The sequence below is a fragment of the Ictalurus furcatus genome, chromosome 20 (assembly GCF_023375685.1).
Source record: "Ictalurus furcatus strain D&B chromosome 20, Billie_1.0, whole genome shotgun sequence".
Lineage (NCBI taxonomy): Eukaryota > Metazoa > Chordata > Actinopteri > Siluriformes > Ictaluridae > Ictalurus > Ictalurus furcatus.
In genome coordinates, this window is record NC_071274.1 from 8041727 (window position 1) to 8067178 (window position 25452).

The 25452-nt window shown below is 43.0% G+C and overlaps 1 pseudogene; it reads left to right on the forward strand.

The window, feature by feature from the left end:
* The first annotated feature begins 2852 nt into the window (after nucleotides 1–2852).
* Nucleotides 2853–10295, forward strand: LOC128624573 (uncharacterized; annotated as a pseudogene).
* The last annotated feature ends 15157 nt before the right edge of the window (nucleotides 10296–25452 follow it).

A 25452-nucleotide genomic window follows, 5' to 3' on the forward strand; every position in this document is an offset into this window, starting at 1 on the left:
CTAAGGGAGGATGCACCCCTTGCCTGGCATGAATCATTATGCATGTTACATTGTAGTCCCTTTTTTAATATTCAGTTTCATTGCCAGATGTGCAAATGTGGCGTTTACCCTTACAATACTGTGTATCCTATTAAATTTTCGTAAATAGCAGCCAAGCAAGCAATTGCTCTGTTTATATAGTGGACGAACATATTGGAAGGCTAAATATAAAAAAGTATTTGCCCCAATCCTGAGTTCTTCTGTTTATGTCTATATCTTATACCGAATAGTTTTAGTTTTTCAAACAAAATACAACATAAAACAAAGGTAACCTGAGTAAACGGACAATATAGTTATTATTATTTTTTATTGAAGCAAAAAATGTTATCCAACACCTATCACCAATGTGAAAAACTAATTGCCCCCTTAAACTTAAAATCTGGTTGTGCCACCTTTAGCAACAATAACTACAGCCAAGCTAATGATAACTGGTGATCAGTCTTTCATTTACTTCTAGGATTAAGATTTACTCCTGTGCTTTGGATAATTGTCTTGCTGCATAACCCAGTTGAACTTGAGTTTCAGCTTATGGACCGAAGACTGGACATTCTTCTTTAGGATTTTGTGGTAGAGAGCAGAATTCATCTTTCCCTCAATTATTGCAAGGTCCAGACATTCTCATGTAGGATTTTCTGGTAGAGAACAGAATTGATGTTTCCCTCAGTTATTGCAATTGCCTAGGCCTTGAACCAGCAAAGCATCCCCACACCATCCCACTTCCACCACCATGCTTGACCGTAGGTATAATGCTCTTTTTGTGTTTGGTTTACGCCACACGTAAAGGGACCCCTGTCCTCTAAACAGTTCCACTTTTGACTCATCAGTCCATAGAATATTCTCCCAAAAGGTTTGAGGATTATGAAGGTGTGTTTTAGCAAAATTCAGATGAGCCTTAATGTTCTTCTGAGTTAGCAGTGGTTTACGCCTTGCCACTCTTCCATGGATGCCATTTTTGCCCAGTGTCTCTCTGAAAGTGCAGTCATGAACAGTGATCTTTATTGATGCAAGAGAGACCTGTAAATCCTTTGATGTTGTCCTTGGGTATTTTGTGACTTCCTGGATGAGTCGTTGTTGTGCTCTTGGAGGAATTTTGGAAGGTCGGACACTTCAGGGAAGGTTCACTACTGTGTTGAGTTCTTCCATTTTGAGATAATAGCTCTCGCTGTGGTTCTTTGGCATCCCAGAACCTTTGAAATACCTTTGTAACCCTTCCAAGTCTGATGTATTGCAGTCACCTTCTTCCTCATCGCTTCTGGAATTTCTTTCAATTTTGGCATAGTGTGTTACTGGGTAAGACTTTTTAACCAACTTCATGCTGTTGAAAAGTTCTATTTAAGTGTTGATTTGATTGAACAGGGTTTGCAGTAATCAGGCCTTGTTGCGTCTAGCCAGCTGAACTCAATTATGAATGCAGTTTCAAGTAGCTATGGGGGCACATACATTTTCACACAGGCTCAGTTGGTATTGGATAACGTTTTTGCTTCAATTAATAAGATTATCATTTAAAAACTGTATTTTGTGTTTATTCAGGTTCCCATTGTTTTATCTTAGATTTTGTTGAAATTTCTGAAACAATTTATTGTTTTTATTCATAAAAACAATTTATAAATTTGTTATCTGTTAACAATTTATATGAGTGATACTGGGTTAGGGCTTCGACTAGCCAAGGGGAGCACTGGGAGGCAGCAGGGTGTTGAGTAATAAGAATGACTCAGGGAAGAAACTGTTGTGCAGTCTGGTGATGGTGGCATGGATGCTCCTGTAACTTCTGCCAGATGGCAGGAGGGTAAAGAGTCTTGCATGGACTCTTTACCCTCCTGCCATCTGGGAGGGGTCGACCACAATGCTAGCGGATTTGCGGATGTAGTGGTTATTTTACAAAGGGTTCATGGTGGGTAGAGAGACCCCGATTATCTTTTCAGCTGCTATCAAAATCTGCTATAGGTTAGGAAGCTCTCTATCATCACTCTGTAGAAGGTGATGAGGATGGGAGGGAGTAAGTTGGCTCTCCGTAAAAAAATAAAGGCACTGCTGAGCCTTCTTGCATAGGCAGTTGGTATTGAGAATCCTGGAAAGGTCCTCTGTCATGTGCACACCAGGAAACGTGGAGCTTTCGACTCTCTCTCCACGGTTGTTCTGTTGATATGCAGTGGTGAGTGGTCTACTTGAGTTCACATGAAGTCAGCAATCAGATCCTCTGTCTTATCAACATTGAGAGATAGATTGTTGTCTCTACACAATTCTGCAAGCTGGTTGACCTCCGCCCTGTATGCTAGACAGTGGACAGTGGGCAATTCATAAGGACTTGCACGGGAAGATAGATGCTCCCGTCCTCCACGAGCCTCCCAGCTATGGGTAAATAGTAAAGACTGGACTCGGCAATCTGCGCGGAAGAACCACGTAACTGGCCAACAGACAGAAAGGCGATTCCCAGCAAAGCGTTGTGGAGCGCTTTAAGAGCATGGCGAGTCACAAAGGTCATCAAGGTCATCCACTGCACTCAACTCCGACTCCAGCCATCTTGACCTTGTCTTGCTGTTGGACCCAGTTGGTTTTGGGCGAGAGAGTGAGGTCGACGAAATGTGCAACTCTTCCTCACTTTAAACCAAGTCACCGCGCCAGTCATTTTGTCATCTACCATCTATCCCAACCCCCAAGTCCTGTGGCGACAGGCAAGTGAGGAAGCGGCAGGTGTGGGTACACTGGCAGCCATAGCTGCAACCCTGCACACAGGTGGCCCAGGCCATATGGTCGTTCTTCATGAAAGGGAGCAGCAGTGAAGTCCGGCAGCCCCCTGAGTGACTGAGCAGCCCTATTTAGGATCGCACTGCTCACCTCCAGGCGTGAGGAAGGGGCTAGAAAAAGTGCCCTAAACATTGCCTGCTCCAAAACTTCCTTAACCAGCTTACCGTGGCTGGTGGGGGCCCTAATCAAGCGGTCGAAACACAAAAAAGAAAATGAGGATTGTTCCTCTCACCATTGGTGCATGGAATGTGCGCACTCTCATGGACAGGCATGACACGGACAGACCCCAGAGGAGAACCGCTCTGATAGCAAATGAACTATTCAGATATAACATCGACTTTGCGGCCCTGAGCGAGACCCGGCTCGCAGGCGAAGGGGAACTTTGTGAAAGGGGCCCTGGATACACCTTTTTCTGGAGTGGTCAAGGCAACGACGAGCGCCGTGAAGCTGGTGTCGGTTTTGCAGTAAAATCAGCGTTGATTGGTAAGTTGGCAGGCCTTCCTAAGGGAGTCAACGACAGGCTCGTGACCATGAAACTCCCCCTCCTGTCTGGAAGAAAGCAGCTTACAATCATCAACTGCTATGCTCCAACCATGACAAACCCAGATGAAGTGAAGTCCAAGTTCTATGAGGACCTCCACTCTGTCATCGCTGATGTTCCTAGAACAGACAAGCTTGCCATTCTAGGCGACTTTAACGCGAGAGTCGGCAATGACAGCACTGCCTGGGATGGAGTGCTTGTAAAGCATGGAGTGGGTCACCGCAACAGCAATGGTCTTCTTTTGCTTCAGACTTGCGCCGAACATGAACTGCTGATTACCAACACAGTATTCCACCTCCCAACCCGTAATCAGACGTCATGGATGCACCCTCGCTGAAAGCATTGGCACCTCATCGACTACGTCATTGTCAGGAAGAGGGACAGGCAGGATGTACGCATGACCAAATCCATGTGTGGAGCTGAATGCTGGACAGACCACCGTCTCATCATCACCAAGCTTAACATCCGCATCCAACCAAAGAGACGCCCGCAGGGGAAAAATGCCCCTAAACGTCTAAACATTGCAAAGCTGAAGTGCGTTAGAACCAAACAGTCTATTAGGGATGCTCTGGACGATCGTCTGGAATCCACCTCTCTGGACAGCCAGAACGTGGAAGCTGACTGGGTGGCTCTCAGAGAACTGTTCTACGACACAGCTACTGAAATTCTGGGTCTTTCAACCAGAAAGCACATAGATTGGTTTGATGAGAACAGTGAAGACATTAAGCAGTTGCTGAATGAGAAACACCGTCTCCATCAAACCTACCTCAACAACCCTACGTCCACCTCCAAGAAAGATGCGTACAAAAACATACACAGATTGGTACAGCAGAGACTCCGCCAGATTCAATACACATGGCTAAGCAACAAAGCTGATGAGATCCAAGGCTATGCAGAAGACATGACATGAAGAGTCATCAGGCTCATGTCCTCTCCTCAGTGCAGATGGGAATACATTGATCACAGACAAGAAGAAGATTCTCGAACATTGGTCCGAACACTTTGAAAATGTCCTGAACCGACCTTCAGCCATCAATGATGAAGCCATCAGATGTCTCCCCCAAATACCCATCAATGAAGCACTGGATTATCCTCCAACTTTGCTTGAGACCCAGAAAGCGATACGTCTCCTCTCCAGTGGCAAGGCTCCCGGCTCAGACTCCATCCCAGCAGAGGTCTACAAGGAAGGAGGCACAGCTTTAACATAGAGGCTTCATCAGCTTTTCCTATTGCGACAACCACCGTGGCATATCTTTACTATCCATTACAGGCAAGATTCTTGCCCGGGTTCTGCTGAACCGCCTGAATGCTCACCTCGACCAAGGACTTCTACCAGAGAGCCAGTGTGGATTCCGGAAAGAGCGCGGTTCCATCGACATGGTGTTTGCAGCATGGCAGCTAAAAGAGAACTGTATGGAACAGAATGCCGACCTCTTCTGTACCTACGTCGACCTGACTAAGGCCTTTGACACTGTCAGCAGAGAAGGCCTTTGGAAAATCATGGCCAAGTATGGATGCCCAAGGAAATTCATAGCCATGGTGCAGCAGTTCCATGACAGCATGCAGGCAAGAGTCCAAGACAACGGAGAAGCGTCTCAGCCATTCCCAGTTTCAAATGGCGTCAAGCAGGGTTGTGTCCTGGCGCCGACCCTGTTCAGCCTCATGTTCTCCACAATGCTGACTGACGCCTTTGGAGACGATGATGTTGGGATAGGCATCAAGTACCGCACAGATGGTAATCTGTTCAACCTTAAGAGCCTCCAAGTGAAAACCAAGGTTTCAACAGACATCATCAGGGACTTCCTCTTTGCTGATGACTGTGCCATTAACGCTAGCACAGAAACTGACATGCAATGCAGCGTTAACAGGTTCTCCAGTGCCTGCACAAACTTCAGTCTCACCATCAGCACCAAGAAGACTGAGGTCATGCATCAGCCAGCCCCAGGGAAGCCCTATACAGAGCCCAACATCACTGTCAATGGTCAGAGACTGAAAACAGTGACCAAGTTCACCTACCTTGGCAGCACATTGTCACAAAATGCCACAATAGATGACGAAGTTAACATCCGCATTGCGAGAGCCAGCTCAGCTTTCGGGAGACTGTATGCCAAGGTTTGGAACCGAAGAGGCATCACCATCCAGACCAAGCTGAAAGTGTACAGGGCAGTTGTGCTCCCCAAACTGCTGTATGTATGTGAAACGTGGACAGTGTACCAGCGTCATGCCAGGAAACTGAACCATTTTCACACCACCAGTTTCAGGAAAATCCTTGGCATCAAGTGGCAGAACAAAGTCCCAGACATTGTGGTTCTCAATCAAGCAGGCCTCCCTAGCATCTACCAAAGAGACTCCTCTATGGCGAGCTCCAGAAAGGTCAGCGTTGCCAAGGAGGTCAAAAGAAATGCTTCAAAGATACCTTCAAAGCCTTACTGAAAGCGTTTAACATCAATTCTGCCTCATGGGAACAGACTGCATTGGATCGTGACGCCTGGCGCTCCTCCATCCACAAGGGCTCTTTGCTGTGTGAGACAAATCAGACAGCTGCAGCCGAACGAAAGAGGCAAGCCAGAAAAACCCGTGTCAGCAACCCTCCCGGAGACGTCTACCCTATCCTCTGTCCCACCTGCCATAGGACTTTCCGTGCAAAGATTGGCCTGACCAGCCATCTACACACACATCATCTCTGATGACAAAATGGTCTTTGTCGCTTCAACAGACAACCTAGTTGCTGATGAGGCTCACAACTGTAGTGTCATCAGCAAACTCAATGATGTGATTTGAACTGTACTTTGCAGCACAGTCATTAGACATAAGTGTCACAGTTTTAAGTAAGCTCCTAAAGACACTGACCAGTCAGTTACCAAATTACATTATCTTGAACCTTGTACATGGAAATCCAGAGCACTTGATCAACCTTCATTTGGTGTAGTCCGCCCCAGAAGTCCTGCCTAAACCCCATTCCAGCCCTCTGTGCCACTCTGGAGAGAGGAGAAGCAACAGAGACAGGTTAGTAGGGGTGCAGAAAGATCGGTTCATCAGGGGTCCTGTTCCACAGGGTGCCACAAGCTGTGGCAGCTTCTTTGGGCACCATGCTAAGGTCTCGGATGGGGAGGACAACATGCAGGTCCTGTGTGCAGAAATGTGTTCCTTGGCTAGTGGGATGACTTCAGCCAGAGTGTTGACTTGGTGTCACTGGAGATACCAGTATCTGTATTACATGTGTTTGTGCAGGTTTAAACTTGTCAAAGACCTTTGTATGTATTCATTTTTGTATGTGGACATTCTCCTCAGTCTTTTCCCTTCTGACAGCACCCCTCTCACTGTCTTCGGAGCCTTCAACCTCCCCTCTGACAAGCTACAGTCCTCTTGACTTCTCCCTCTTCTGAATTTATTCTCCCTGATATTCAACAGCTGCCCTCCCACACACAAGGGAGGAAACATCCTGAACCTGGTCTTCAGTCACCCCTCTCCAGCTACAGACATCAATGCTACCCCACTCCACATCTCCGATCATCACTTGGCATCCTACACCATCACCTTCCATATCCTGCCTAAAATCTGCTATCAATATTTCTCTCCCACTTCCTGGAACCTTCACTCAATCTCCCATTCCAATCCATAACATCCTGCACCCTATCATCTCTTCCAGACCCTGACTCCTTTTCCTCCCTTCTGCACAAGATCTGCACCAGCTCCACATCTTTTCCTCAGTACTTAACCTGCCAGCTCCTCCTCCTTCATCCTCCCTAACCGCTGAAGACTTTGCCACCTTTCATGATGGGAAGATTGAAAGAAATATGCCAGACCTTTACTCCTACCCCAACTTCTACACTACACATTCGGGATTTCCCATCTCTTTCACTTTTCACATTTTTTTTTCACCATATCAGGTGACGTGGAGCGGATCCACATCTGCTCCATGCAGACTCTCCAATGGTGTCCCACAAGGCTTACTTGGTCCTCTTGTGTTCTCCCTCTATACTCCCTCTATACAATCTCTTGGTGAGGTCATACCCTCACATGGGTTTTCATATGACTACTATGCAAATGACACTCAACTCATATTCTCCTTCCCTCCCTCAGACACCCCTGTTTCCGCTCAGATCTCATAATTTCTGGCAGACATCTCATCATGGATGGCAGCTCATCAGCTGAAACTTAATCTCAGCAAAACTGAACTGCTGATCATCCCTGGTGATTCAACTGCACATCAAGATCTTGCGATCTTCCTGGACAACTCTCAGATCTCACCTTCTGTCAGTGCATGCAACCTTGGGGTAACCATGGACAATCAACTGTCATTTTCCTCTCACATTGCTAATCTGACACACTCGTGCTGATTTATCCTTTTCACCATTAGAAGGATTAGTCCATTTCTATCCACACAGGCCACTCAGGTGCTTGTTCAGACCTTTGTCATTTTGAGGCAGGAATATTGCAACTAGCGCTTTGTCATTCAACCTTTGCAACTGATTGAGAATGCAGCTGCATAATTTGTTTTCAACCTTCCTAAGTTCTCCTATACCACCCATTGCTATGCTCCCTCCACTGGCTTCCTGTAGCTGCCCTCATTAGATTTAAAACACTGATACTTGCCTACAAAGCCAAGAACTGACCAGCACCCACCTACTTTAAAGCACTTATCACACCCTGGACTGCACCATTATCCATCCCTCCAATCCTCTAGCACTGCTTGACTGCTCAACAACTAAATACCTACCTCTTCCTGACCTACTTAAATGAGCACTTTAATTTAAAAAATGTGTTGTCTGTTTTCTTACTATTTTATCTCCCCAAAAGAGTTTTTTAGATTGATAGTATTCTTAGTATGTGACCTATTGAACCAGTATCTATGTATTTATTGATAGAGTTTTCAAATCACTTCTGTAAGTCGCTCTGGATGAAGGCATCTGCTAAATGCCATAAATGTAAGTGTAAATGTTTCAGATTTTAATAATGGCCATAAGTCCTATCAACAGTAATATTATTATGTATGTTATTAACAGTAATAACCAGAAGAGGGTTAAAGAGTCATAACTAAACCAATCTGATCCTCAATTTAATTCACATTATTTTTTGGCCCCCCTCTCCTTTCTTTCTTTTCCTTTCAATTTTTATTCTCATGCGGTATTTCTATTTCATTTCCATTATGAAATAGGGGTTCACTATCTTTCTTGCTCTTATTTTCTCTTATATATTTAGTAAGTTCTCTTTCGTAAGAAATCTTTCTGTTTTCTCTTTAATTCCCCACTGTGTGGTTGACTTCACTCCAGTACACAAAATGTCAAGTAGGGTGAGAAGACTACTTACTACTTTCAAGTAGCAAGTTACTAGTTACTTCGGATCTGATTAAAATGAAGGGAAACCCCTGAATCTCAGACTACATCAAGAACTGTAAGTCACACCTCTCCTTGAAAGTCTGTTCCATTTATATGATATAAAACCTTGATTCAAGATGAAGCAGCATATACCAGTCCTGTGATGGTACAATAACATAGAGCCTGTCATTTTCAACACACACACCCCCCAAAACAAGCATTTTCTCAACAGTTGACTTCTTTATTTTCACATGTTAACAGCAGAAACTTATCAACGTCTGCATTTAAACAAAACAATACAGAACAAAAGAACAGACTATGGAACTGAGCAGAAGAGAAAATGTGTGTGTGTTTGTGTGGAGAGAGAGAGTGAGAGTGTGTGTGTGTGCCAATGGAAGATTGGTTCAGGAAGTAAAGTAAGGTCTAACAGCAGATATAATTTAATTCCTGTTGATTTATTTCAAAGGCCAACAGCCAGAGAGACACCATGCCTACTGTACATCAGAGATGGCATTAAGGAGAGACAGAGAGAAAGTGAAGGAGCAAAGCAGAAAAATATAGATGCATGAGAGAACACAACAATTTTAATGTTACCACCTAATTTTACAATCAAGCGTTGTTAACATAAAAACTTTCTCCAAGTAAAACATCATGTGCTTTTGCCTCAGCAGCTTTTAATTAAAAGCTTTGATGTATGCTACGAAAATAAATAAGTTTTCTTCTTCCATTTGTTAGTAATTGTATAATATGGGCTCTATTTTTGTGCCATGGCAAAAGTAATTTGCTGGTTAACATTAGCATGTTGTTAGTTTGGCTGGGCACAAGCCAGTCTTTCCTGTTGCTATGTCTTGTAGGTAATGTGTTGTGTAAAAGGTGGTATAAACCTATTTGGATTAAAATTTTTTATTTGTAAGCACCTCTGAACATGGTCTGAACGTGGTCTGAACATGTTTAGCCCCACTTGACCATGCTTGTTTTTGGTCACTGTTCTTAGTTGTGGTGCTATGTAGTATATGCAGAACTGTTTTTCTTAAATCTTGCCATCACTCACTCCTCAAGGAATTCTGAAGCCGAGAGAGAATCTTGGCTTGTCCTGCGGACACTCTTGGCCAATTCCACCTGCCTGAATGAACAAATTAGTAATTTAGACTATAGTGACAGAAACAGAGATAAAACATTTACAGAAGATAAAGGGCTGAAAGCAGTAAACGCATTGTGCTGCATCCAGTACTCTCCTGTGTTAATCAGTGTAGCCTTTCTTCAACCTGCAAGCTTCATATCAACCAACCACTCCCGTAACTTTTATGGTGGATCTAGCAGGTCATGTGGGATTCCAGTGCATACCTCTAGTGCTGCCAACGGTGTTATTTTTCTGTTTTTTGGTACAGTGATACCTTCTGAGATTTTGCATTGCAGATAATATTTTAAAGATCTCTCTCTCTTTTTTTTCTGCTTTCTACAGGGTGATTTCTAGTTGTCAGAGATTAGAAGTTGACCCCAGCAAAAGCTTTGCTGTACAATTGGCCAACATTGTCCCTAAAGAAAACCACACTACTCATGGTCCCCTGCAGCTCACCTGGCCTTGTCGATCCCAAGAGAAGCCTGTCTCGAAAGACTTTGTCAATGACCCCGAAGTGCCTCCTCTCATGTGAGAAACACAAAGAAAGGAAGAATGCGAGAGAATGCATGTAACTGTGTATAAACAGTGCTTGATAACAGTTATAAATTCCAGTTTTGGACACTCCAGGCACTGAAGTAAGTGGTGTAAGTGTATGAGATATTTGGAAAGTCAGCATGTAGACTGACTATTGTTACAACAAATGGTAAAATATTGGTGGTTTAGAGGTTTATAGGGGTTAGTCTGTAGGGGGCAGATTTGGGATGGTAAAAATGGCTCTACTTTTAATAGCAAAACTGTGCACAGTGGTGTTCAGACCTCAAATGTACAGACCTCAAATGTAACAACTGAAAACAGTCATGTCTCAGATACAGTTACAATCAAAATTATTCAACCCCTATTGCAAATCAAGTTTATTGTCAAAATCTACAGACTTTCAGCTGTTTGCAATGAACAAATCAAATAAAAGCAACTGAAATAGTTCAACACAACAAATGCTTCAAGTGGTTTCCCCAAATTCAACTGACAGTGCAACTTATAATGACTTCTCCAGTTTCAAAATTATTCGACCCCTTCATGGCAAGCATCTTTAGTACTTAGTAGAGCACCCTTTTGCTATTATGACCTGCTGAAAATGAGATGCATAGTCAGACACCAGCTTCCTGAGGAATCTTAGCCCATTCCTCATGAGCAGTGGCCTCCAGTTCAGTAATATTCTTGGGTTTGCATGCTGAAACTGCCTTCTTCAAATCGCACCAGAGATTTTCTGTGGGGTGCAAGTCAGGTGACTGTGTTGGTCCTGTAGAATCTTCCAGGACTTCTTCTGCAACCATGCCTTGGTGGAATTTGAGATATGCTTGGGATCATTGTCCTGTTGGAAGTTCCAATGATTCCCAAGCTTCAGCTTCCTCACAGATGGCATGATATTCTCTCCTAGGATTTCCTGATACTTCAATGAATCCATCTTGCCTTCTACACACTGCAGGTTTCCAGTGCCAGAGGATGTAAATCAGCCCTGAGCCACCACCATGCTTGACTGTGGACAGAGTGTTCTTTCTTCATTCTTCTTCCTCTAAAAGATACCGCTGATCCATCGTGCCAAAAAGTTCCAGTTTTGTTTCATTGCTCCACAGAACAGAATCCCAAAACTTCTGTGGCTTATTTATATGATTTTGAGCCAAATTTTCTTGAGGTTTTGGGTCTGTTCTGACATGGAAACCTTCTGCGTTTACTGCGCTTACTGTGCTCACTGAAACCTCAGTGCCTGTTGCCACCAAGTCTTACTGCAGGTCTTTTGCAGTCACTCGTGGGGAACCTGCCTTCTCAGAAATCTGGTTGCAGCCATTGATATCTTCCTTTTTCTGCTCCATATAGATATTTCATGGATTTTCTACCCCTAGCCAGTTCAGGTATATCATGTATTTCAGCTCAAGCACACCTGGTGCAACTAATAAAGTCCTTGATTAGTTGCATCAGGTATGCTTGAGACAACACATGTTTTGCATATTTGTGCTATTGTGAGGGATTCTATTCAGGGGGTTGAATAATTTTGAAACTGGAGAAATAATTATAAGTTGCATTTTCAGTTGAATTTGGGGAAACCACTTGAAGCATTTGTTCTGTTGAACTATTTCATTGCTTTTGTTTGATTTGTTCATTGCAAACAGCTGAAAGTCTGTAAAGTTTGACAATAAACTTGATTTGCAGTGGGGGTTGAATAACCTTGATTGCATCTGTACACGTAATTCTGACCTTATACTTAAGCATATTAAGATTCACTGTCTTACAGTTTGATATAACCAGATATGTCATGCTGAACTTTATATTTTGGGCTGTAAATACACTCAATAAATCTATGGATTGCCAAGTGGGGCCAATATTAAATACATAAATACAATGACTATTAATTACCTAAGTGTATAGTCCCTTTAAAGACCACAGAAAGGACTTTATATACAATATATGTGGGTGGGGACATCTTCAACTTTCATTCACACTACCATCAGAACAGGTGTGAGTTGCACATGTACAGTATAGTGATAGAATGGAATTCCATTTGTTCACCAAATTGAAATCCATTAGCATTTTGTTATATCAAGGATGCACACCAGAATTGGGTTTTCCTTTTGTAGTGCATTCACACCAGTGGGAAGAAGTCACCAGAACTTTTATTTGTTCACACCATAAAATTCAGATTGGAATTGGAAAAAGAAGATCCAGTTGCTCTGCTTTAGGTTTACACTGGGAGAATGTCGAAGTGGACTTTTGCTGTACTTTTTCCAGGCCAGTGAGTTAAGGGTCAGATTAATAAAATATGACAATGGCACTGAGCAGTCAGGCAATCTGAATTATTTACACTCCTCTGTCCCATTCCCACTGCTGTGGAATGAAAATCAGATCTGAACTGAGGTTGTTTTTTATATGTATATTTTACTTTGTCTCTCATGATTTCTGGATGCCATCCCCACTTCCCACTCATCTCAGACAATTTTACTTGCCTACCCTGAGACATTTTGTGTAACCCTCAATACACAGTGGGATCTGTGCCCTCTGCTCTGCCTAGGCCCTGTTGTGCCTAGCTAAACTCCCCTTCCTCTGCACACATACAGTACATACACACCCAGTTCCAGTCAGTAACCCTCAGATGTCTGTGATGAGACATATGTACAGACCAGTCAACCTTTTCTGTGTGAGAAAAGCCAGAGCTGTGTGTGTGTGTGTGTGTGTGTGTGTGTGTGTGTGTGTGTGTGTGTGTGTGTGTTTGTTTGTACATATGGTGACCTCATCCAGCCTTGTGTTAGAACCGCACCCACTTTGAGCACAGTGAGATATTCCCACAACAGAGACTGCACACTCTCTCTCTCTCTGACAGTTTGTTTGCTAGAATACCCCATCTACTTTGATGTGTGAGATATGAAACAAACAACATGTTTCAAATATTGATAAAATCTTCTCTCACTCACTCACTCACTCACTCTCTCTCTCTCTCTCTCTCTCTCTCTCTCTCTCTCTCTCTCTCTCTCTCTCTCACACACACACACACACACACACATACACACACACACACACTCTGCTGCAGCCAGTCAGTCTGTGAGAGTAAAAGGCTAGTCCCTATAGACATATACAGGAGTAAAGGAGGATGGAACTAGAGGGTGAAGGATAGAGCAAAGAACACAGACAGCACAATAATATACACTTATCATTTAAAATAATTTAAGGTGATTGTACAGTTGCAGTCAAAATTATTCAACCCACATTGCAAATCAGGTGTATTGTCAAAATTTACACACTTTACAGACAGTGCTTTCCCCAAATTCAGCTGAAAATGTAACTTATAATTATTTCTCCAGTTTCAAAGTTATCCAACCCCCTGAATAGAATCCCTCACAACAGCACAAATATGCAAAACAGGTGTTGTCTCAAGCACACCTGATGCAACTAATCAAGGGCTTCATTAGTTGCAGCAGGTGTGCTTGAGCTGGAACACATGAAATACCCGAACTGGCTAGGGGTAGAAAGTATATTAAATAACCTGGATGGGGCAGAAAAAGGAAGCTACCGACTGCAACCAGATTTCTGAGAAGGCAGTTTGTGAAAAACCCTCGAGTGACTGCAAAAGACCTGCAGCAAGACTTGGTGGCAACAGGCACTGAAGTTACAGTGAGCACATTAAGGCACGTACTAAATGCAGAAGGTTTCCATGCCAGAACTCCAAGACGTACACCACTACTGATCCAAAAGCACAAGAAAAGTCGGCTCAAGATCATCTAAATTAGCTACAGGATTGTGACCTAGAGCAATGAAACAAATCTGGAACTTTTTGGCATGATGGAACAGTGGTGTGACTGGAGAAAGAAGAATGAAGAAAGAACACTCTGTCCACAGTCAACCATGGTGGTGGCTAGGTGATGCTCTGGGGCTGATTTGCATCCTCAGGCACTGGAACTCTGCAGCGTGTGGAAGGCAAGATGGATTCATTGAAGTATCAGAAAATCCTAGGAGAAAACATCATGCCATCTGTGAGGAATCTGAAGCTTGGGTGTCATTGGACCTTCCAACAGGACAATGATCAGGACAATGAACAGGACAATGATCCTCAAATTCCACCAAGACTTGGTTGCAGAAGTCCTGGAAGATTCTACAGGGCCATCACAGTCACCTGACTTGAACCCCATAGAAAATTTCTGGTGGGAGTTGAAAAAGATGGTTGCAGCACATAAACCCTAGAATATTACTGAACTGGAGGTATTGCTCATGAGGAATAGGCCATGAAGAGGTTGAATAATTTTGAAACTGGAGAAATCATTATAGGTTGCATTCATTGTGTTGAACAATTTCAATCGCTTTTGTTTGATTTGTTCCATTTTGACAATAAACCTGATTTGCAGTGGGGATTAAATAATTTTAATTGCAACCGTATATTATTAGAAAAATCCAAAGCATTCAAATATAAAAGTTACAAATAAAATGCAAATCCAACAACTTACAACAACCAACATGAAATAAAATGAATTACAGTGTGATTTCTGTGTACTATAATACACTTGACTGACTGTGTTGAATGTTTCTTCAGAAAATTGTCTATAGTATGTCTTTAATGTTTTTGGATTGCATGTATTGTTAGTTGTGTTTCCTGTGTCGTCTCCTTGCTTGTTTCTTTTATAAGTAGATTTCACAGGGAGGAGCTCCACCCCTAATGATCTAAAATATAATTTATTTGACAGAATTTGATACATGGCACTGTAGAGTGCTAAGCAACATGATATTAGTCAGACCATTTAATTCCACAGCTGGTCCTGACATCATAGCACAAGTTCACAAGTACAGCTTGAAGTGAGGAAATTCTACATGTTGTTTCACTTCACTTTTTCACCCAGGTTAATGATTTCCCCAAATGGAAAGAAAGTGGAGAGGGGAACTCTGAGGAGTGAATAGATTAACTCATTGGAAGAGAACTAAGAATGCATGTGTAGACTATCGCTTTCTGGGGTATATTTTCCATGTATGACTTTTTTTAATTTATTTATTTATTTTGCTCGTGATCGAATCACTTATGTGTGGCAAAAGCTTTGTGCTTTTATTTGGTAATCTTAACAAAAACCAACACAGCGATGGGTTGGCTTCACTTCTTTCATGACCACCAATGATGTGGAAACATTATCTTTTATGTGTCATGTGAAACGGTGTGTACATGTTTATTAGTACCACAATTAAGCCATGTTATTAATTATTCTCCTTCGAATTATAATGCCAGTCCTCTAAAGTTAAGGAGGGTCAACTACTCTGCTCTCCCCCGCGATTTTAACCTCTGCCCCTTTATCTCTGGAAAACAGAGGAAAACGTGAACAGCCCATTCACTTGTAGTAGTCGTACGCGGCTCGGGCTACATAGACGCGTACGTCAGACCAGTGTCACGTGACATTCCGTGTCTCGCGCCTCTCCCACCTCTCCCTCCGAGCCGTGCGTCTGTTTCAGCACTAGTGGCGCGTAACGGAGGTGAAATTCAAGAGGCATGCTTCGTCGGGAGCGGTCGCGTTTTGATCTCAGTAGTGTGTATAACGTGCGTCTTTGTGTGTTATGTGAATATTCGTGACACTGATCTTTGACTCCGTTCGGCGTATTGTTCTTGTGGCCGTGTGTGAGTTCTTGTTTTTTCTTTGTTATATTTCAGTCTCACGACTGTGGTGTGATTTTTCCTCTCAGCGCTGCCTCTCTGCTTGTCTGTGTGTGTGTTTGGGGGGTGCGCGACAGGCGTTCGCTTTCTGTCCTCAGCCGATCCGCATCACGCCTTGCTCCTTCACCAAGATCCTGGAATGACCAACCGCAAATAAAGGGGCTCGCGCCCTCCTGTTCGGACCATGGCATGTGCCTCATCATGCACTTGCATACGCGCGCCGCCGACGCTCGACAGCAGTGAACATGGGTCTCAGGTCGAGAAATGGCGCTAACGGCGCCCAGGATTCACGCGATCGGCGGAAAGACACGGTGGCTGGCGAGCTCGAGACATGCACGAGCCACGAGCGGGACGGCGCGCTGCTGCTCGCCACCTCGGCGAGGCAAGCGGAATTTAAACGGGGCTCGCAGAACTTTGGCCTTTTGGCCAAGACGCCTATCGGCTACTCGCGGCCCGTGAAGAGGAACAACATCCGGAAGCGGCGCATCCAGAATCTCATCTACGATGCACTCGAGAGACCGCGGGGATGGGCGCTGCTCTACCACGCGTTTGTGTAAGCACTCTCTATGCCCGACACACATGCACATCAAACCTTTTTGCACCTTAGAAGTACATCCTGTAACTTGATCGAGGGAGAAGAGGGTGAGGTAGTGCTTTACCATACGTGCACACCCATACTGAGTCTCGTGTACTTACAGGTTTCTGAGCCTCTGCTTCTGAGCTCCCACAGAACTGTATCTTAATTAAAGATTTAGAGTTTTAAATTCGCTTATTGTAGTCAACTGTATTAACCAAGTTACATCTCTGTCTTTCTATAGGGATGCTACACAGAAACCTCTTATAAAATGGAAATCTTTGTAATAAGAATCTAAAGCACAAGGGCTGTCCAAGAGGAACAAACTGAAAAAAAAAACCCCGTGTTCTAGATGTAGGCTAGTCTCTTTTTCTATACACTTGCTGCATGCAGACTGGGGAGACAGAGACCTGGTGTATTTTCAAGCTAGTTAACAGGCAATAAAAATGGGATAACACTTTGTACTAAGCTAAAATGGAAAGTAAATGCAAGATAAATCCGACATCTAAACATCATTTTAATAACTCAATCTAACGAAGTTTATGCGCTGTAATTGCTGTCCATGGTTCTGAAATTAAAACCTGAGCAGAGCTGATTAGACATTGCCTTTTATGTGTGTGTGTGTGTGTGTGTATATATATATGTGTGTGTGTATATATATATATATATATATATATATATATATATATATATATATATATATATATATATATATGCATAACATATAGCGAGAGAATGAGAGTGACAATTAGTGAGTGTTAATGTGCTATAAAGCACCAAAAGCATGAAAAATAAATTATGTAAGTGACCCTTTTAATAAATTCAAACACACACACAAACACCCACACGGGGGGCCTAAATGCATGTTTGCTCTGGTTAATTGGAAGAGCTTCATTACAGAGGAAAAGAGAGCGGATGATTTTAAGATGACTTGACCCTGAGCCAAAAACACCCTATTTAACTATCACAGAAACACACACACACACACACACACTTCTAACCTTTCATCTCATATTTTTCTTTGAAACCTGTTTCTAAATAATAATATTTCTTATTAACATATGCTCATCACTATAACCATTTACACATATGGAAATGTGTTTTGTAGGAGTTAACATGCTGTTGTTCAGTTCCTCTAATTCCCTTCACACCCCAGCAGTCAGAGATTCAGGATGTGGTTCAGAGTCTGCTGCTTAGGATGCCTGTGGCTTCTAACTAATATGTGTGCAAATTTGTGGTCTCTGGGATTATAAAAAGGCCTTTATAAAAGGGCCATTGCAAGTCTGGAGACCACAAAAATTTGGAGGCAGGAGGTGTTCTCTGAAACAACGGAAGTGGATGGTAAATCACATCCATTCCGACTGTAGAGATACTGTGTGTCAGTGAGTTTTTATAAAAGCAGCATTAGCTATGTGGCTAAAGTAAAGGCTCTGCAAAGATATTATTTTATTTAACTATTACTATAAATAACTTCAGCTAAAAGAGATGGTCGTCTTAATATCAATCAACATTCATTTGTAGATTCATTAATCCGGCAGATATGTTGTTAACATACATAGTATTAAAATGACCATGATGTAAACTGTTAATTTTCCCAAGAATGTTGTGTTTAATAAGTTGAACCTACAATACTGTCAACTATGGTGGAGTGTTTAGCACACTAATACACTGGTGCATAACCATCTGTACAAATGAACTCAGCTAAATTGTCAGAGTACTCATTAAGATCATATAATATCTTACATGGCTAATGCACTCAGCATATGATGGATATTTACTGTATGCCATTTAGTAGAATGCTGGTTAATGCCGTTTAATACCAAGAATAATGTACTCCTTATAGAATATTTTATTTTATTGCAGTGGCTATACTCTTGAAACTGAAAACTGAGTCCGAGGCAATTTTGATAACAACATAATTTTATGTTATGCCAGGAGGCAACTATTTTGTTGACACATACCCCGATTAGCCATAATATTAAAACCACTTGCCTAATATTGTGTACATATGGTGTGCTGTGGTATCTGGCACCAAGACGTTAGCAGCAGATCCTTTAAGTCCTATAAATTGCTTGGTGGGGCCTCCATGGATCGGACTTGTTTGTTCAGCATATCCCACAGATGCTCAATCGGATTGAGATCTGGGGGGTTTGGAGGCCAAGTCAACACCCTGAACTGTTTATCATGCTCCTCAAACCATTTCTGAACAATTGTTGCAGTGTGGAAGGGTGTACTTGGTCTGCAACACTGTTTAGATAGGTGGTATGTGTCAAAGTAACATCCACATGAATGCCAGGACCCAAGGTTTCCCAGCAGCACACTGCCAAGAGCATTACACTCTCTCTGCCAGCTTGCCTTCTTCCCATAGTGCATCCTGGTGCCATCTCTTCTGGTAAGCAATGCACACACACCAGGCCATCCACATAATGTAAAAGAAAATATGCTATATCAGCCACCTTCTTCTATTGCTCCATTGTCCAGTTCTGATGCTCACATTCCCATTGTAGGTGCTTTTGCTGGTGGACAGGACTAAGTATGGGCACTCTGTCTGGTCTACGGCTACATAGCCCAATATGCAGCAAGCTACGTTGCACTGTGTGTTCTGACATTTTTCTATCATACCCAGCATGAACTTTTTCAGAAATTTGTGCTACAGTAGCTCTTCTGTGGTTTCAGACCAGATGGGCTAGCCTCCGCTCCCCACATGCATCAATGAGCCTTAACCCTGTTGCCTGTTCACTGGGTTTCCTTCCTTGAATCACTTTTGGTAGGAACCCAGAACATCCCACAAGACCTGCTGTTTGTGCTCTGACCTAGTTGTTTAGCTATCACAATGTGGCCCTATAAAGTCGCTCAGATCTTCATGCTTGCCCATTTTTCCTGCTTCCAACACATCAACTTTGAGAACTAACTATTCCCTTGCTGCATAATATATCCCACTCCTTGTCAGGTGCCACTGTAACTAGATAATCAATGTTACTCACTTGACTTGTTAGTGGATTTAAGTTTTGACTGTTCAGTGTCCAAAAGTCCATTTTACTGTTTCATAAGCAATATTACTGTATACTGTGTTTATGGTCATGTACTTCACACTAGCCAGAATAATATACAGAAAATGAGAAACGTGAATATTGCCATGACAGACTGTATCAGACTGTACCTCATACTAATGTACAATGTACTAATGTACAAGCTTCTTTACAATTGTAAGTTACTAGCTAATAATCAAAATAAATAATAAATAACATCCAAACATTATATTATAACTGTTTTAACTCTCTCTCTCTCTCTCCTCTCTCTCTCTCTCTCTCTCTCTCTCTCTCTCGCGTGCGCGTGTGCTCTCTCTTAATAATTTGGTAACATTTTACAATATTGTTCAACAACTCATAGATAACTATGCAAGAACTAAGCAGGAACGAATGAGTAGTTCTTTGTTAACACCTATCTGACTTCTATAAAATATTAAGAACTAGTAGATAATTACCCAGTAAGTATGCTATTAGGCACTAGCTATTAACTATGCAGTAAGTAGCTCAATCTTAAGCAGTAATTACTCAGTCTTACATTTCTCCTGCAGAACTACTGGCTAACTATCGCTCTTTTATAATAACTAACTACATTTAAAATAACTAATAATAACTAATAACAACATTAACTCCCAGTAGCAAAGCATTATGTTCCTCCTGGAGATCTACTACCTACTATATCTCAACCTCTTCTAATACCTTGGTATCTAAAATTGAAATATTTAATATGAGTTCTTTAGGTCTCCTCAGAGGAGCAGAGTGTTGGAGTGTTCTTTTTATTTATCCATTAAATGTCTAAAGAGAGAAATGGACAACAATAATCTACAAAAGTACAAAATAGTAATTTAGCAATCAGTAACAAATTCTCCATTAACATATTTTCAATTTGCTTTTAATAAATTATTTTAAATAATAAAAATTAGTAATTAAATACCATGTGTAATACTGTTCCACATCTGCATTAAATAGTGAAGAACAACACTGTAACACTTCAGTCATTACTAATGAGATTCTATGTCTTTCAATTTTACAGTACTGTTCTGTATCTGCATTAACTAGTGAAGAACAGCACAGTAATACTTCAGTCAGTGCTAATGAGTTTCCCGTCATTGTTTAAAGTTACATCCATATATAGTGGTGCTTGAAAGTTTGTGGAAAGTCAGAATTTTATTTTTCTGTATAAATATGATCTAAAACATCATCGGATTTTCACACAAGTCCTAAAAGTTGGAAACGGTAGACAATGAGAACCCAATTAAACAAATGAGACACAAATATTATACTTGGTCATTTATTTATTGAGGAAAATTATCCAAAATTACATATCTGTGAGTGGCAAAGAATGTGAACCTTTGCCTTCGATCTGGTGTGACCCCCTTGTGCAGCAATAATTGCACATTCCTGCACATTGGCTTGGAGGAATTTTAGCCCATTCCTCAGGACAGAACAGCTTCAACTCTGGGATGTTGTTGGGTTTCCTCACATGAATTGCATGCTTCAAGTCCTTCCACAATAGGAAGTATAATGTTCCTCAATAAATAAATAACCAAGTACTATATTTTTGTCTCATTTGCTTAATTTGGTTCCCGTCCTTTAGGACTTGTGTGAAAATCTGATGATGTTTTAGGTCATATTTATGCAGAATACAACTTAGAGCCATTATAGTACAAAACAGGGGTGACAAAGTAATTTAAACATTATATTTTAATCACTTAAAACAATTACATAATAATAATAACAACAACAACAATAAACTGAAAACACAGTAACATTAGCACATCATTTGCTTGTATTCCATAAAACATGGAAGGTGAAAAATCTGTCATTTTTTAAACATTAATGTTTTAGCTTGGTTACCCTTTCTTAGCCTACGTGAATCTGTCTAAAGCCCCACGATCTTCAAGGTATTTTTCATACAGAATCTCAAGTAACTTTATTAGCGACTACCACTACATATTGTATATTTTATTGACATTGTAGAACCTACATAGTGCACTATGTGGCCACTAATATATAATTTAAGATTAAACCACAGAAAAACACTGACCCTACTAAGCACCTGATCAAAATGTATGGTAGTATATGACATTTAATATGAGTTTTGCATGTGTGGGTATTAATATACAGTATACGTTTAATATCAGTTTTAGGACAATATCAGTTGCTAGTGTTATATATTCTAAGTGGCTGATCAAAATTAATGTTGTGTATGCATATACAGTCATGGGGGAAAGGAAGTACCTCCTCCTGTAATTCTATGTTTTTATTTATCAGGGGCTAAATGGCAATTCTATATGTGGTTCTACATGTTACTGAATTATAGAGTGTACTTATTTTTCCCACCTGGTTTCTGAATGTTGGTTTACTTTTGGGGGAAAAATGACAATTCGTTTGTGTTGTCACCTGAGGTTTTTTGTTTATAGAAGTTGGTAAGGACCACACAATTGAAGTTGGTGAGGACCATACAATGTTAATTTTGATCATGCGACTTGTAGAATCTGTCTTTTTTCTGTGGTTGAATCTCAAATTATATCCTAGTAGCCACATAATGCATTATATAGGTTCTACAAAGCCATTGAACCATACACTATTTAGTGTGATCCACTAGTAAAGAGGAGGATTGTTGTTGTTGTTGTTGTTGATGTTTTAAGCAATTAGAATGTAACTTTTTTCATATTTCACCCTTGTTTTGTACCACAACAGCTTGAAGTTGTATGAATCACTTAAGAATGCCGTCATGGTTATGCCAAAATCGGCATTTCAGTACATTAACTATCAGCCCTTGCATGTCACATGACCTTGTCACATGTTTCACTGAGCACTCACACCTGTTCTGTGTTACCCCTAATCAGCACCCCTACTTAAGTCCTGCCTTGCATCCTAAATTACATACTTATACTAGGTACTAAAAGTATAGTGCACTCCACTATTATTGGCACCCTTGGTAAATATGAGCAAAGAAGGCTGTGAAAAATCGTCTTTATTGTTTAACCTTTTGATCCTTTCTGGTGGACTCCAGTGGGGCAGGCTTGACCAATTTTTTTAAGAGATTAATGTCATACAGTTTGGTGTCTGCACGCTTACCCGGCTGTTGCAGTTGGTAGTTAACCGGACCAACTCTCACGAGGGCCCTGCCAGTGGGCCAGGAACTTGCAGGAGGTGTTCGGGAGCAGGAGGAGGACCTGATCACCCGCCCGGAACTCCCTGGGCTGGATGGGTTGGTTGTAGGTCCTCTGTTGGTCTTGCTGGGAAGCTCCCATATGTTCCCGGATGTTCCCGGGTGTTACTCTGCTTCTGCATCTCCTGGACTTATTGTACTTGGGAGCGGAAAGGAGAGGGCTGCTCCTCCCAAGCCTCCTGGACCATGTCCACTGGTCCTCAGGGCTGTCGTCTGAAGAGGAGCTGAAATGGGGTGAAGTCGGTGGATGCTTGGGGGGTCTTTGGTGAGCTCTTTGGTGATGTTGCAAGAGGTAGGGGCACTGCCTCGGGGTACTTGGTGGCATAGTCCATGATGACCAAGATGTATGCATGGCGCTGGGCAGATTTTGGCAGCGGCTCTACAAGGTCCATGCCAGTTATTTTAAAGGGGATGCTGATTAATGGGGAGCAGGATGAGAGGGCAGGCACTGGTTTTCGGTTCTGCTGATTCGTTCTGCTGACAGTGGGGGCACCTTCTGCAGAACTCTTGGTCCTCCATGTCCATACCGGGCCACAGGAACCTGTCCTTCAGCTTCTTCAGGGTGTTTCATGGCCCCAAGTGACCCCCCAGCAGATGTGAATGGGACAGGTGCATCAAGAGCCGGGTTTTGGAATGGGAAATGACGAGGAAGTCACAGGGCTGCCCTTGGCAGTCAGTCGGGAAATACAGCAGTCCCTTCTTTACCAGAAAATAGGCAGCGGGTAGCTGCTGTTTGGGGTTCTGGGTGCCCCCCTCTATCTGCTGCACCTGGCCTCAACAGTGCTTCAGGTGGTTGTCCTCTTTCTGCTTGGCCCCGAAACTTCCTTCTTGAGCGACCTGGAGGAACACAGATGAAATAGGGTTAGCGTGTATGAATGTCTCACCTGAGGCATCTCTTTCCCCAATGTACCCTTATTCCTGGGCCAGGTAGGCCCGCCGGACCTGCGGTTGGGGGGCTGGTGGTTTCCGGTGAAGGAGGGGCCACTCTCCTGCGGCAGTCGAGACCCTGACTTTGGCTGCCGGAACATCACGGACATCCCAATGAACGCAGGAAACTGGGAGAGTTCTGATCTCCTGGAGGGCTCGGCCTAGGATGTTGGGCCGGGCAAGGGTCACTGTGCCCCCGAGTCAAGGAGGGCGGTGACGGGTTTGCCGTTCACCCCGATGGCAAAGGTCATTTGCCTAAGGAGGCCCTGAAGCGTGGACGGCACACCAAGCCAGCTAGGGCTTGTAGGTTTGTTGTGTCATGGGTGGGTCCAGCTCAGTGGGCATGGGCTCATCCGAGGGTCTCCGATCATCTTCTCTCTTGCTGGAAGTCCACTTCCATTCGATGAGGAGGCGGACCGTAGCGCAGGCCTGTGGTCACCTCTCTTCGCTCTCCTCAGCTGATCTCCAGGGTGGCTAGGGCTCACTTTAGCGCTTCCATCATCTGTCAGGAGGTATTGGGTCCTCGCATCCCAATGGTCTTCTGCTCATAAGATGGCAGAGCTCATAGGATCCGGTCCATTACCACTCTTTTGATGACCTAGGAAGCAGTGTGTCAGTCTGGCTGGAGCTACCTCTGAGCGGTGCACAACTGGGTGTCCATCTGGACTTGTGGGGTGACTCCTGGGTGGTAGGACCACTTGTGAATCCCGGCCGCCTCAGTGGTGGGAGATTGGCCGCAGCGAACCAGGATTTAGTTTTTGAGAGTCTCATAATCTGCTGCTGTGGCCTGAGAGACAGAGTAGTATGCCAATTGCGCTTCCCCCAGAGAAAAATGGTGTGAGGATGTTGGCCCAGGTATGCTCTTCCCACTCTTCGTGTAAGGCAATGCGCTCAAAGGTCTCTAGGAAGGCCTCGACATTGTCCTCATTCGTGAGCCTGGTGAGCAAACACTGGGCTTCGTGGCAGGGGTCTGGGAGAGGGCAGAATGGGACTTCTTGAGCTGGAGGAGCTTGTGTGTGGCAAGCCGCAGACTCTGGGCCAGCTCCTGGGTCACCACTTGCTGTTGGAGATTAGTCTCCAGTAGGAGTTGGAACATGGGCTCCATAACAGGGCCTGAGTGTGTTCTGTGGCCATGGGCTGTGTGCAGGGGGTTGGTGCTGGGTCCATGTTCATGCCCACATTCACAGAAACAAATGTCAACGTGACTAATGTCGGAGACGTGTCTCACCTCTCTGTGCTGCCGCTGTCGTTTTATACTCTCCCGGCATCTGCTGGATGGTGAATGACTGCTGCTCCACTCATTGGTTGCCAGCTGCGTGTTACTACCTCCCTGCCTTGCAGCCATGTGCTCCTGTGCTGTCCAAAATATTAGGGGTGCTGAAGCAGAGTTGTACATTCAGCACCCGGGCGGCAGTCATGCGAGGAGGGCGTCAGTGTTTGTGTGCATGGGCTGCATGCTTGCCGTCATAATAATTTATACTACATAATTTAATTTATCATTCCCTTGATTTATTTTTTTCACATTTCATGCACACCTCTCTAAAATACATCCTTGAATTTGGCGAAGCAAATTGTCACAAAACTCCTCCCTCATGCAAGGAGTTGTGGGAAGTATTAGCTGAAAATGTGTCCATGGATCCAGACTTCACAAATCTTCTGGAAATGGTAGACCATCCGGGTACCTTTGGGATACTCATTTCAACATACTACCATTTGGGACATACTAATACTCATCTCAGATACTATTTAGTACAGATAGTATGCCAATTGGAATGCAGGGTTCATTTCTGCATGTTTCAATGTCAAGCTTTT